Source organism: Cinclus cinclus, chromosome 23 (assembly GCF_963662255.1).
Source record: "Cinclus cinclus chromosome 23, bCinCin1.1, whole genome shotgun sequence".
NCBI classification, from domain to species: Eukaryota; Metazoa; Chordata; class Aves; order Passeriformes; family Cinclidae; genus Cinclus; species Cinclus cinclus.
Window position 1 is genome coordinate 1,604,824 of NC_085068.1, and position 12,400 is coordinate 1,617,223.

The window sequence follows — 12,400 nt, forward strand, 5'->3', positions numbered from 1 at the left end:
ATGCTTTCTGAGCTCATTCATTGCCATGCAGCTTTCCAAAGAACTCTCTGCTGTGGGGGAGTTAATGTTTTTCCTTTATCCTTTCCTTTATAAGCTTGGCTGAATTATTATCCCATATCAACTTGCTAAGAGGAGCGTGATACTGCCTCCCATTCCTTTTCTGCTGCGTGCGCAGCATGAAAATTGGGGGAGCAGTGAGACTGCAGCTGCGTTGAAGCGTTCGGGTACCAAACCCCACGGAATCCCTTTGTACTGCCTCTTTAAGAGCTCAAGCTCTGCCTGCTCAGGGATGGGCAGGAAGAGCTCCAGAGCTAGCCCGACGTGGCACAGATGGGATGGGGCTGTGATGTGACTGTGATGGTATGATAGGACCATGGTGGGATGTGGCTGTGAAGGGATGGGGCCGTGGGCTTTGCTGATGGATGCAGGGGGAGGATGCAGCACTGCACCAGCTCGCAGCCAGAGCTCTCTGAGGTTTCCCTGACAGAACTCTCTGGGATCTCACTGCTGGAGCTCCCTGGATCTCACTGACAGAATTCTCTGGGGTCTCATATCAGAGCTCTTTGGGATCTCACTGCTGGAACTCTGGGATCTCGCTGCTGGGGCTCCCAGGATCACACCGACAGAGCTCTCCAGGGTCTCACTGACAGAGCTCTCCAGGATCTCACTGCTGGAGCTCCCTGGATTTCACTGACAGAGCTCTCTGGGATCTCACTGCTGGAGCCCACTGCCAGGTAGGACTGAGTGCACTCGTGGCCCCACGAGTGGAGGATGGTGGAGCTGGGAAGGATGGGGTGATGCCAGGGAAGTTCCAGCTGCTGTGACTAGCAGCTTTTCCCTTTGAACCTTTTCAGAGCTGTGTGGTTTCCCAGCTGGCTCAATGAGATTGCTGTTGTTAGGATGTTCACATCCTGCATTTTAATTGCATGCTGAATAGAGAAGAGGCTGCAGAGGAGAAAAATACTACCTGCCATCACATCTTTGCATACTTGGAGGGGTTTTGTAGATTCCTTGCTCCAAAAAGCTGAAAGAAATGCTCAGATTTGGTGTGGTTTCTTGCCTTTCTGTAATCTTGCTTGACAGTTTTTCCTTGGGATTTTTAATGCACAGTTTCAGTACAAGCAAGGACACATGTGGATTATATAACCCTGGGGAAGCTGGTGGGAGACTGGCTCCATTTCCAGGCAGGGATGAAAATCAGGAGTTCTGGAATGGTTTTGTGGAAGGTGTTTGCCAAGGTACCCATGGGTACCGTGGGTGTTTTTATTCCTGGGAAAAGGTGCTTTCTGTGAGCTGGAAGGGGAGGAGAGGCCAGTGGTGCTTGGAATAAAATGGTTTCTAGTTGCTGAAATGAGCTTAGGTGAGAAGCACCATTCGAGGAAAAATGAATCCATTTTGGGAGAAAATGGAATAATATTCTTTCTATCTTCCTGCAATCTCAGTGGAGTAGAGAAACCTGTACAAATTCCTGCTGGAAGGGCTCATCTTGGTGTGTGTTTCCAGGTCGGTAACAGCATACAGAAATCTCGCAGAATCACTGTTCTGTAGTATGATTGCAACAAGCAGAGAAATGTGATACGAGGAGATTACTGCAAGGAATTCCTGCTGACTGTCATTTCACTCTGCATTTGTCAGTGTCACTGATTGCTCCAGCAGCTCCAGGCCAGATTTTTTCTCTTTAATTGCTTTATAGAGCAGTCACATATTCCCCTCTCCTCAGAGTGTGGCCATGGCCATCTAATTAACAGAGGCCCTCCTCTTTTAGAGAGATTTTTGGTTTCCAGAAAAATTCTGTTTGGTTTCCAGCTGGTGTTCCCTCTCTGTCTGGGTCTGTAATAGCTCCCAAAATTCCCCAGCTTGTTATCACTGCTGCAGCCAGATGGGGATTAGGTGGAACTCCCTTTGCATCTGTGCCTGCATTTTTGAATCTGCCAGAAGTATCTCACTTAGGTGAGATTTTAAATATATATTTCATGAGTTAATGAGCCCTGAACAGCAACAAGGAGAATCCAGTGCTGGTGCTGCCAGAGTTGCTGTCCTTCTCCTGGATCCTGGCTTGATACTGATGGAGCAGGGAGAGCTCTAAGGAGTCATTCATGACATGAGCAAAGCAGAGGCTGCAGTTCCACTTTACCAACCTTGATGGTGCTTTAAGAGGTTCTTGGATTTAACAGGGTCTCCTTGCTCCTGCTCTTCTGCTTCATTGCTCTCCTTTTCTCCCTGTGGAAGGAGCTCTGAAAACTATGTGAGGTTTGGATTATCTTTGCTTTTCCCTCCCTCCCACCCTCCTGGATGATTTTGTAGCATGGTTGCACAAATCACTGATGTGAGTGGCAAGATATAGGGGAGGAATAGGGAGGGCACAGGTTGCTCCTGAATTGGATCTCAGCATGGCAGGGCAGTAACACAAAAGAGCTGCCTGATTACTCAGGGTGTCCTGGTGTTCCTGGCTCTGGTGATTCCAATGCTGCCATGAGGCTGGGCTGGCTGGACTTCAACTCCAGCACTTGCCTAGGTGTGCTGGAGCAGCCTGAGGGCAGCGATCCCAAGGCTTGTGCTGCATTCTGGGTTGTGCAGCCCCAGTGGCACCAAAATCTGTGTGAGAGCAGATGAGTGAGTGCCCTGGGGGTGGTGTGGGTGTGGATGTGCATGTGGATGGGATGATGCTGCTGGATGAGGTTCTGCTTCCCACCTGCCTGCCCTGACCTGTTCACCTCCCTTGGTGGAGTATCCATGCTGTCACTTAACCCATTCCTAGGAGAAGTGCCTCATCAGCATGAGTCGTGATGAACTTTGCTGTCACCCTGGCTTGCTTCTCCTGCAGTAACAGCAGCTATTATCCCAGGACGAGGTCCTGTGGCAGGTGGAGGGAGAGGGAAGGTGGTGATTTCCACTGGGTAGCAGGAACAAGCTCCAAGAAGCTTGGTGGGAACCAGGAGCCTTTCCACTTGCCCAGCTTCTCTCAGGGAAACTGGAATCTCTCCACTAGCCCAGCTTCTCTCAGAGAAGCAGGAACCTTTCTATTTGCTCAACTTCTTGCAGAGAGTCAGTCTGTGGATGCCACAAGTTGGATTCTGGAAATAATCACGTTCTCCAACCAGTATTTCATTAAGGCTTACTGGAATTTAAGGTGTTTTGTTCCTATTAGTCTTGTGGCCAGGTCAAATCCTTTGGCAAAAAGGACTTAAAAGGTTTCTTCTTACAAGAAGATCTGACAAGAATCATCCATTTCTAGGAGAGCTCTTAAACAGTGACTCCAAACTCTGCAAATCCATCTAAGCTGCTCCTTCCTTCAGGCAGCTCTTCCTGGGTGCAAAAAGAGCGGTTGCTCTGCTCAAAGGAGATTATTTCCTCCTGACTTATGTAAGTTCTAAAATAAGAATATAAATACCATCCTTGTCAAGGATGAAACTGTTTTTCAAAACTCAGGAATGATCCCTTTTGAAGCAGTGATTTGAAGTAATGAATTGGCAGGAGTGCTTGGAGAAGGGAAATCTTGGCTGTGACACAAGGGGGGCAGCTCCGTCCCAGGCCTCGGGCTGTCATCCCTGTCATAGGGATGTTCTAGGAGAGAGGGAATGGTGCTGCAGCAGGAAATGTAAGTTTTCTTTCCATCTTCCACTGTGTTTTTACTTCTCTCTCAGATTTTGGCTTTTTTGTTGTTGTTTTCCAAAACTTGGGAGTGAATGCAAGATCTTTGGGATGAAGGCTGGGAGTAACTCTGTTGAAGTTTGTGATAAATCTTACTATTTGGCTGGATCAGGGTTTTAAATCCCATTTGTTTTTTAAAAACCTCTCTGTTTACCAAATGACACTGCTTGGGCCTGAGCTGGCAGATGAACCTTAGAGCCTGCAAACAAATTCTTGCCGTCATTAAAAAAAGGTAAAAAGAGACGTAGAGTGAATGAGCACCAGCCTGGGCACCAGCAGGGCTGGATCCCATTCCTGGTTTTCCTGCCCTGGAGCTGGCCCTGAGCTGTCCCCTGTCACCTGGCAGGTGACAGACCAGGGCCTCCCTGCAAAGGTGTTGCAAAGGTCAGGGCTGGGCTATTCCCAGGATAATCCCATCAAGCAGCTTTTTATTGTGTCTAGTGCTCAAACATTGAATATATAACAAAACTGAGAAGTTTTAGAGTGATTTCTGAACCTCTTTGGTGAGGAGGAGCTTTTTTGTGACGAGTTCAGAGCCAGAGCAGAGCAAGATTGTAAATTTAACTCTGTGTGTTTCTGATGCTGGAAATTTGCCTCAGCACTGCTGGAGGAGGAGCTGATCCAGCTGGGATGTGCTGTGAGCAGTTGGCAGGAGCAGAGCAGGTTGTGTCTAACCAGTCCTTACTTCAGCCTTAACATTTGGTCCATTTTAAAGGGAATAGTTGGGATTGTGGAGCTTGGGGTGGCTGTTTAGTTGTATCAGCACTGGCAGGGTCTGTCCTGTCACTGTGATGTTGGTCCCTGCAAAGCTTTGGGCAGCAGCATTAATCTGGGAATCAAACTTGGGGTGCAAAGATATTTTGACTCAGACTAATCTGGGCTCAGAATTTAACCTAGCAATGTGTTTTTCCTTGTTAGAATAAAACTAAGAAGTATTTTAATAACTTTATTTTCTTTCCAAATGTTAACAGATGAGGTCTGTGTCCTTCCATGTATGCAAGGACCTCAGTCAATCCCAGCTGTTCTCATTTCCCATAAAATTTTGGTGTGTAAAATATAAACAGCAAAAAAGTAAAATCCGATTATGGCATTTAGGAAATTTTTTCAGCAAATGCCTTTTCCGTGACAGTGGGCATTGGATATTGTCTATATCTGTGTGAGGCCACAAAGTGTTGCCCAAGTCAGGCTTTTTTATTCTTATGGATCCCTGCATCCCCCTGTTTTATTCCACAAATAAACAAGATTCTGCTGTGGGGGCTTTTTTTTTTTTTTCTGCATAGTTTTTTCCCCTTAGATTTCCACAATGCCTTTACAATTGAAACTCTTGCAATTTGCCTTTAAGTCACCCTGCAGCAGCTCCTCAAAAGCTCCCATCTCTCTGACAACCCTTTTTTTTGGTGGGTGGATGAGGAAAGGAGTCACTGGGTGAAGAGAGGCAAACAAGGAAACAATTCCAGCAGGATTCCTGCGTGGTTAGCCGAACAGGAGCTGCCATTGTCCAGCAGGGCCCTGCTGATCCGCAGGGTTTGTGTGCTGAATGCCGAAGGCCTGTGGCTTCAGGGGTTTTTCCCTTTCAAATAAAAGCAGAGGCGGGGGTCGCTCTTGACAGACTCAAGAGTTTTGTGGATTATTTGGCGAGAAGTTTGCCTTGGTTTCCTCTGTAGCTAGTGTGGGAGCAGTTGCCTCTGGAGCCATGGGAAATCCCGAGGGATCCCAGCGGCCAGGCCCGGGGTGGGGTGTCCCTGGGGTGTCCCCAGCACTTCTACGCTACTTTCCTTGACTCGCTGTGTTCCAGAATCCCCCGAGGTCCTGTGCAGCAGCCCCTGGAGGATCGGATCTTCACTCCGACCGTCTCAGCTGTGTACAGCACTGTGAGTATCCACTGGGGCTGGGGCAGCACGGGGGGACCAGAGGCTGTGCAAAATATCAGTGCAAACAGAAACTGCACTTAGAAATTATGCACTGCAGAAAATGCAACTTCTTTTTGCCCCCTGAAATAAATAGTGCTCAAAAAAACTCTTGGTTGCATGTGAGTAGCCTTCTGGCTCTGCACAACTCCCTGACAGGGGGGTGCAGCCAGCTAGGGGTTAGGCTCTGCTCCCAGGAAACAAGGACAGGACAAGGGGACGCAGCCTCAAATCACGCCAAGGGAAGCTCACACTGGATGTTGGGAAAATCTCTTCACTGAAAGCACAGGCTGCCAGGGCAGTGGTGGAGTCACATCCCTGGACGTGTTCAAAAGATGTGTGGATGTGGCACCTGGGGACAGGGTGAAGTGGACATTAGGATATTGGTTGAACATTGGGCTTTACCTTGGAGGTGTTTTCCAACCTTAATAATTCAATGGTTTTCTGAAGAAAGTTTTATTGTTGCATGGGAGCAAGAAAGGGAGAAATCTTTGGAGGACTTGTGGGTCCATTGCTGTTTTTAAGTGTCTCTAGTTTTATTTAGCATATTGGAGAGTGGGTTTTCCCAACAATGTCACTGGAATGACAGTGTTTCGGCTGTGTTTTCACTTGGGCGGCTCCATCTCTTTCCCCTGCATCTCACAGACTGATCTTTTTGTGTACTATTGGCTTCACATTTCTAATACCTTCTTATGATAAAAATAATCAAGAAAGATTTGTTTTCACATGAAACATTCCAATACACAGAGGAAGAAATATTTTGATAGTAAATAGAATATTTGGGATAGGTGCTTTTGGCTTGCTGTACCAGATGATTGCTAATGTATAATGTTGATTGTTGTAGAAATTTAGCTTAGAAACAGCGATGTTTATTTGTGAACATGATAGTCCTTTCCTTTTATTCACTTCTTTTTTTCCAATGGCAATAGCTGGAAGCATGGGGTTATTTATAAGCTTTGCTAAATCAGCACAGCCCTGGGAAAGTAATATTTTGCTTTTTCTGGTTGGGATAGTGCAAATATTTTTAATGCCAGAAAACCCTACTTTTAAGCTGCTCTTTTAATTATTTGGAAAACAGGAAGAAAAGCTGTAGATGGGATAAATTCTCTATGTTTCATGCAGGAACATAAGCTGCTTATAGAAAAACATAAGCTGCTGTGCAAGGTTTTCTCCTCTGTTTGCAGGAGTGACTGGGGGTGGAGTTCTTGGCTCTTGCTCCCTGGGGGCACCTGGAGCATCTCTTGCCCACAGCAGCTGTGGCTGCCTCTGGATCCTTGGCAGTGTCCAGGGTCAGGTTGGACAGGATTTGCAGCAGCCTGGGACAGTGGAAGGTATCCCTGCCCATGGCAGGAGCGGAATGGAATGAGGAGGAATAAAGTCCCTCCCAACCCAAACCATTCCATGATGATTCCATGATGATGATGATATTTAGCCCTTCCCTTTTTTGGGTTGTAGAGGAGTTTTGTGTTGCCTCCTCTACTGCAGCTGTCAGGTGTGCTAAGCTGAGCTCTGGGCAGGATTGAGGGTAAAAGTGCTGCCAAGTGCCCCTTGGTCCCAGAAATGCAGCAGCTCAGGTGGCTGTAGTGGCAGAAGGTCTCAGGTATGGACTTGGGTGCTCTGGTGGCCAGGGAGCCATGGATTCCCATCCAGGTGAGTTGGAATGGTTGGGATACAGCTCTGACAAGGGGTAAAGATTTTGAGGTTTGTGGCATTGACAGCAGTGAATCAACAAACCTGAGCTGCAGGCTTTGCAGACCCTCTGTTCTCAATATCAGATATAGAAATGTTTGTGTGCAGAAAAGCAAAACCAAAGGAACGAATTCAGAAGAAATTTCTCCCTGTGAGGGTGGGGAGGCCCTGGCACAGGGTGCCCAGAGCAGCTGTACCTGCCCCTTGATCCCTGGCAGTGTCCAGGGCCAGATTGTACATTGAGGCTTGGAGCACCCAGGGATAGGTGAAGGTGTCCCTTGTTCCCATGGAACAAGATGAGCTTTTAAGGTCCCTTCCAACCCAAATTATTCTGTGAACATAAATGTACAAGCAGTTATAATAAATAATTCAGTTTATATTATCTTTTATATACCACATACAACACTTAAAAAACACTTTAAAAGTATCTGAAGTCTTTTAAAGAAGGTTTTTTTTTTCAATTCTTTCTTCCCAAGATATAATGCGGGTGCCTATGGGGAAAAATATGACTGTAAAAATTTAAATTAATGTAAAATAGTAAAGTAACTGTGAAGAAGGACCTAAAATAGCTTTTAAGTGTGGAAAAATATCACTCCTTGCTATGTGACAGGAATAGAAGACAGGGCTGGGAATATATCAGCTCAGGATTTGAGAATGTACAAGTTGGAGAGAAAATTTCATGTTTTGGGGAGAGAAATTTCTCATCTGGGTTCCTTTCAGGCTTCCATTTGAAGCCCCAGGCAGATTTCAGATTCAGAGGGAGTCCAAGGAAAATGAATTGGGATGGAGAAGGCACGTGGTGGGAGGCCCCTGACAAAGTCATTCACAAAAGGTCTCAGTGGTCTGTTGCACAAGGAATAGCACCATGTGTTTAAGGCCTGGTTTGCATTAACAGTCATTTTTTTTATTTGATGAATTTGGTACAATTTGTCTAGATTTTACAAAAATCCCCTAATTGAAGGTGAAGGAGAGCAGTATGAGATCACGGAATCGTGAAGGTTGGAAAAGGCCTCCAAGATCTTCAAGTCCAGTCTTCAAGTGCATCCTCAGTATCCAGAGGCTGCTTTTCCCCATTGGGGTTTTATTCACTTGCACATCCTCTGTGGGATGCACGTGGATTATGGATCGTTGTTTCTAGAGATGTGTGTTTTATCAGAGTGTGGCTGGTGTGGGAAGAGGTCTGGGGTCCATAACCACCACGTGGTGACTCTGAGCTGCTTCCCTGTACATCGTGCATGGGGTGGGAGGAGAAATCACTTGAGATATGGAAAACCCACAGATGAGCCCACAATTTTTAGCTAAAGATGAAAAATAAGTCAGTTATCTTTCCATGCCTTTCCACATGCATTATCAGGACCTTGGTTGCACATTCCAGAGATCTTTTTTTTTTCCCTCAGCTGTAAAAACGGGAATGGAAAATCATGTGGCTTCCACTGTGAGCCCCAATAATAAAACTGAATCTGAGGAACAAATTTTCCTGTAGTACAGAGATAGGAGGTGAGGAAGAGGTCAAGTGGGTTGAAGTTTGTCTGAGAACTTTGAGGTGCTCAGAATTCACAAGGCTAAATTCATCATAAGTCATCTTTCTTTATTTATTGTGACATCTTACACTGAGTGGATTGTTGGTTTGGGTTTTTTAATAAATAAATCCAGCAGTAAAATTATTTAAAAGCAAACCACAGTTGGAAATAATTATTTCAATGACCTAACTTTGTAATAATTTTCCTTAATAATGGAGAATGCTCTATTGCAGAGCTACTTTTGGACATACACATTTAGGGGTTGTCCTGTAAACAGCTTCTTGCCTGGTGTTTCCTAATCCTCTACACTTCAGGAAATAAGGGTGATTACTTGTGTGGCCTCTGAAAGATCCCAAACCTGTTGAGTTCAGAAGGGGCATAAGAATGAAATTCTGTTTCTGTTATAAATTATTTCAAAGAAATATATTCAAGAGAACTTTTGGTTTGGAGTTTTTTTGAAAGATGTAGATCTCTAACAAGAATGGAACTACACACAAGGTGACTGCAAATCCCACCAGCCACCCTGTTCTGTGCCCAGGGGAATGGGGCTGAAGCTATGGAAAGTGAGATTCTTGAGCAGAAGCAGACATGCCCTTCAAATTCAGCTTGAGGCACAACTGGAATTGGATAAGAACAATAACAGTGTTCATGGACATCCAGTTTTTGCACAAACAACTGTTTTTGGCAGGTTATAGTGGAGGTTTGTAACTGCTTTAGCAACATGTTGTGATTGGAAGTGCTGAAGCTTGGACCAGCACTACTCTGGTATGAGCTTTCATGGGCTGAGAAGCAACACTGAGGCCCTGAGCAATCTGGTCCAGTAGAAAGTACTCCTGCCAATGGAATGGGATGAGTTAAAGCTCCCTTCTAACCCAAACCATTCCATGCTTCTGTGAATGACTTCTGGATGAGAAGTGATGAGGAGTGAGTGTTAAAAAGGTGTGTTTGTGTGGCAGAAGTCGCTTGGTCAGGTGCGGCCTGGAGTGGGCTCCCTGTGCAGGGCTGGATCCAACACTCCTTGAAGCCACTTGTTAATTGCTGTCACCCATGTGCCTTTGGAGCAGGTACCAGCTCCTGTCAGGGTGCCCAGCTCATGCCAGCTGGGGGCAAAGAATGTAATGGGGAAATGAGGTGCTGAAGAACCCCCTTGCCCCAGATATTCAAGGATTAAGGGTTGACTCCATCGTTTGCTCTTGGGGTGTTTGGTTGTTTCCTGTCCTGGGGTGCCCGTTGTGTTTCACACCCAGCAGAAGTTCTGTGATTCGCCTTCGTGTCCTTTAAAGGGACCTTCCTGCAGTGAAGAGAATCCTGTAGAAAAGGGATTAGGGAGGATTAGCTGTTCCAGCACCCTGTGCTTATAGGAAGGATCTTGATCAGGAGGCTGATGTGGTCCCTGCCTGGCTGCTGCAGAGGCTGTGGAATGTGCAGGAGGGAAGCTCAGTTCCTCATCCTGTTCCAGCCTAGAATCATGGAATGGTTTGGATTGAAAGGGTCCTTAAAGGACATCCAGTGCCACCCCCTGCCATGGGCAGGGACACCTTCCCCTATCCCAGGTTGCTGAAAGCCCCATCCAACCTGGCCTTGGATGCTTCCTGGGATGAGGCAGCCACAGCTTCTGAAGTACTTGAAACCAGGGACTTGGATGGGATAAAGAGAAATCCCAAACTTGTAGGAGATGCTAAACCCAAAAGGTGTAAAAGGTCTCAGAAAGAAAAACAAGAATTCCAGACTGAGTTTTATTTTATATTTCATTACCTGCTTCCTTTAAAATACAGGATTAAGGCTTCTGGAAAACTAAAATTAGCTCTTGCTACTCAGGGAAAATAGAAAGTGATGCCCTAGAAAATTAGTATGTAATTTTGTGCATCCATTTTTAGGAGAACAATTTAACCTGTCGATTTAAGGAGGATATTTGCTTCTATAGTGATCTCAGACCATTTAAGAAATAGCAAACCATACCCTGCGCTCTACAGGGGCAGGTACCTCAGGAGTTATGAGCTTAGACAGTCTCTACGTTTTACCTTTGTTAAAAATTACTGAAAAACCACACAAATTCAGTAAGTTAGTCTTTGTACCTGTTTACATTAAAATCAGCATCTTATAATTCAGTTTATTTGTAAATAATTTGTTGTAGGAAGAGGAATGTGTAGAAACATCACCATTGCTGTAGGTGCTGAGAAAGGTTCTCTGTGCTTTTACTTCTGCTAGAACAAACAGCAGTCCTTGGTTTGGGTGCACTACGCTAGACTTGGCTAACCTTAGGAGGTCCTGGAAAATCAGTGGTAGGCTCTACAGGTTACTCTCCAAGTGTGCTGTTGCCAAACTGTAAAGCTAGTACAATTTTATAATTGTTCTGCTGCCTTCGTTAGGCTTTCAAGACAATTTTAGTAGGTCCAGGCCCCTGTCTGTCATGTGTCTGCTGGACTGCATGAAGGTGTCTCATGGACTTATTGAAGCGGCTGCAGTTTTCCTCTCAGCTCAGCTTCCAGATTTCAGATCCAATCATGAGAGCATTTCTTGAGGTCTTTCAGTAACCTGCAGCTTAGGTTATTTTCCCCAAGGCAGTGCTGGAGTCACCATCCCTGGAAGCGTTCAGAAGGTGTGGAGGTGCAGCACTTTGGGAACGTGGTTTAGGGGTGGACCTGGCGGTGCTGGGTTAATGGTTGAACTACATGATACTGGATGATACTTTCCAACCTTGGTGATTCTGGGATTCTATTCCGTTATTCTGTTTGCATGTTATAATTTCTGAGGAGGAGGAGGACTGCTGGATGCTCACACTGACCTGAGGTATTGGTAGTGCCCCTGTCCCCTTTGTTAAAGTCCTGTGTGGACTTGGCTGCTATTGGATCAGAGGATTTTGGATGGCTCCAGCCTTAGCTAGAGCAGTGTTTGCACTGCTGAGAGTAGGGAGGTGAAAACTGGCAGTGATTGAAGTCCCACAGCTGTCACAAAATAACCTCTATTTTCCCCCAAGAAGTGCCATTCAAGGAGATTTGTAGTGAGGAGCACGGGCACAACCTGCCACTGGGGCTGTTGATAGGAATGATTTCCTTGTATTTTGGGTTACCTTTGCTTCCTCCCCCTCCCTGACTGCATCATTTGATATCCATCACAATGCGTAGTCACTTCTAAGCAGCGAGCGCTGCACGACTGACATGACAGTTCTCTCAGGGTTGATACAGGAGTCATGGGAGAGACTTTGATTTTCTCAGGGATGGGCTGTGGAAAGTTTTGTGGAGCTCTCTGCAAGTCTGGCCCTGATTCAGCTGAGGCTGCGTGCGCACACCTGCCAAGAGAGATCAGCCTGAAAAAGAGATGATTCATCCCTGGCGCAGGGAAGGATCCAGTTGGGGACAGAGGATGAAGTTCTGTGACTGACCCACCCTTTCTTCTGATGAGCACTTGGGGTCTGTAAATCTTCCTGCAGTGAAGGCTCCTGGCACATTCCCAAGCCTGGAGCTTTTACATGCTGTGATTTCGTGGGATTTCGGTGCTGGCACAGCTGCTGTGGTGGTTTAGGAGCTGTAATGACAGGCGTGGACACTCTGAGTGCAGTAAAGTGATTTGGAAAAACCACTTCAGTGGTGAACTCCGTGACTTCTGCTCTCTTGCAGCTTGGAGCTAGTACTC

General features: G+C 46.1%; 1 protein-coding gene across 1 annotated transcript in view; it reads left to right on the top strand.

Moving 5' to 3' along the window:
- The first annotated feature begins 5,484 nt into the window (after positions 1-5,484).
- EIF4G3 (eukaryotic translation initiation factor 4 gamma 3) overlaps positions 5,485-12,400 on the top strand; it is a 101,320-nt gene continuing 94,404 nt past the window's right edge. Inside the window, exon 1 of the mRNA XM_062507368.1 lies at positions 5,485-5,522. The gene's annotated coding sequence lies outside the window, so the exon portion shown is untranslated. The remainder of the gene's footprint in view (positions 5,523-12,400) is intronic.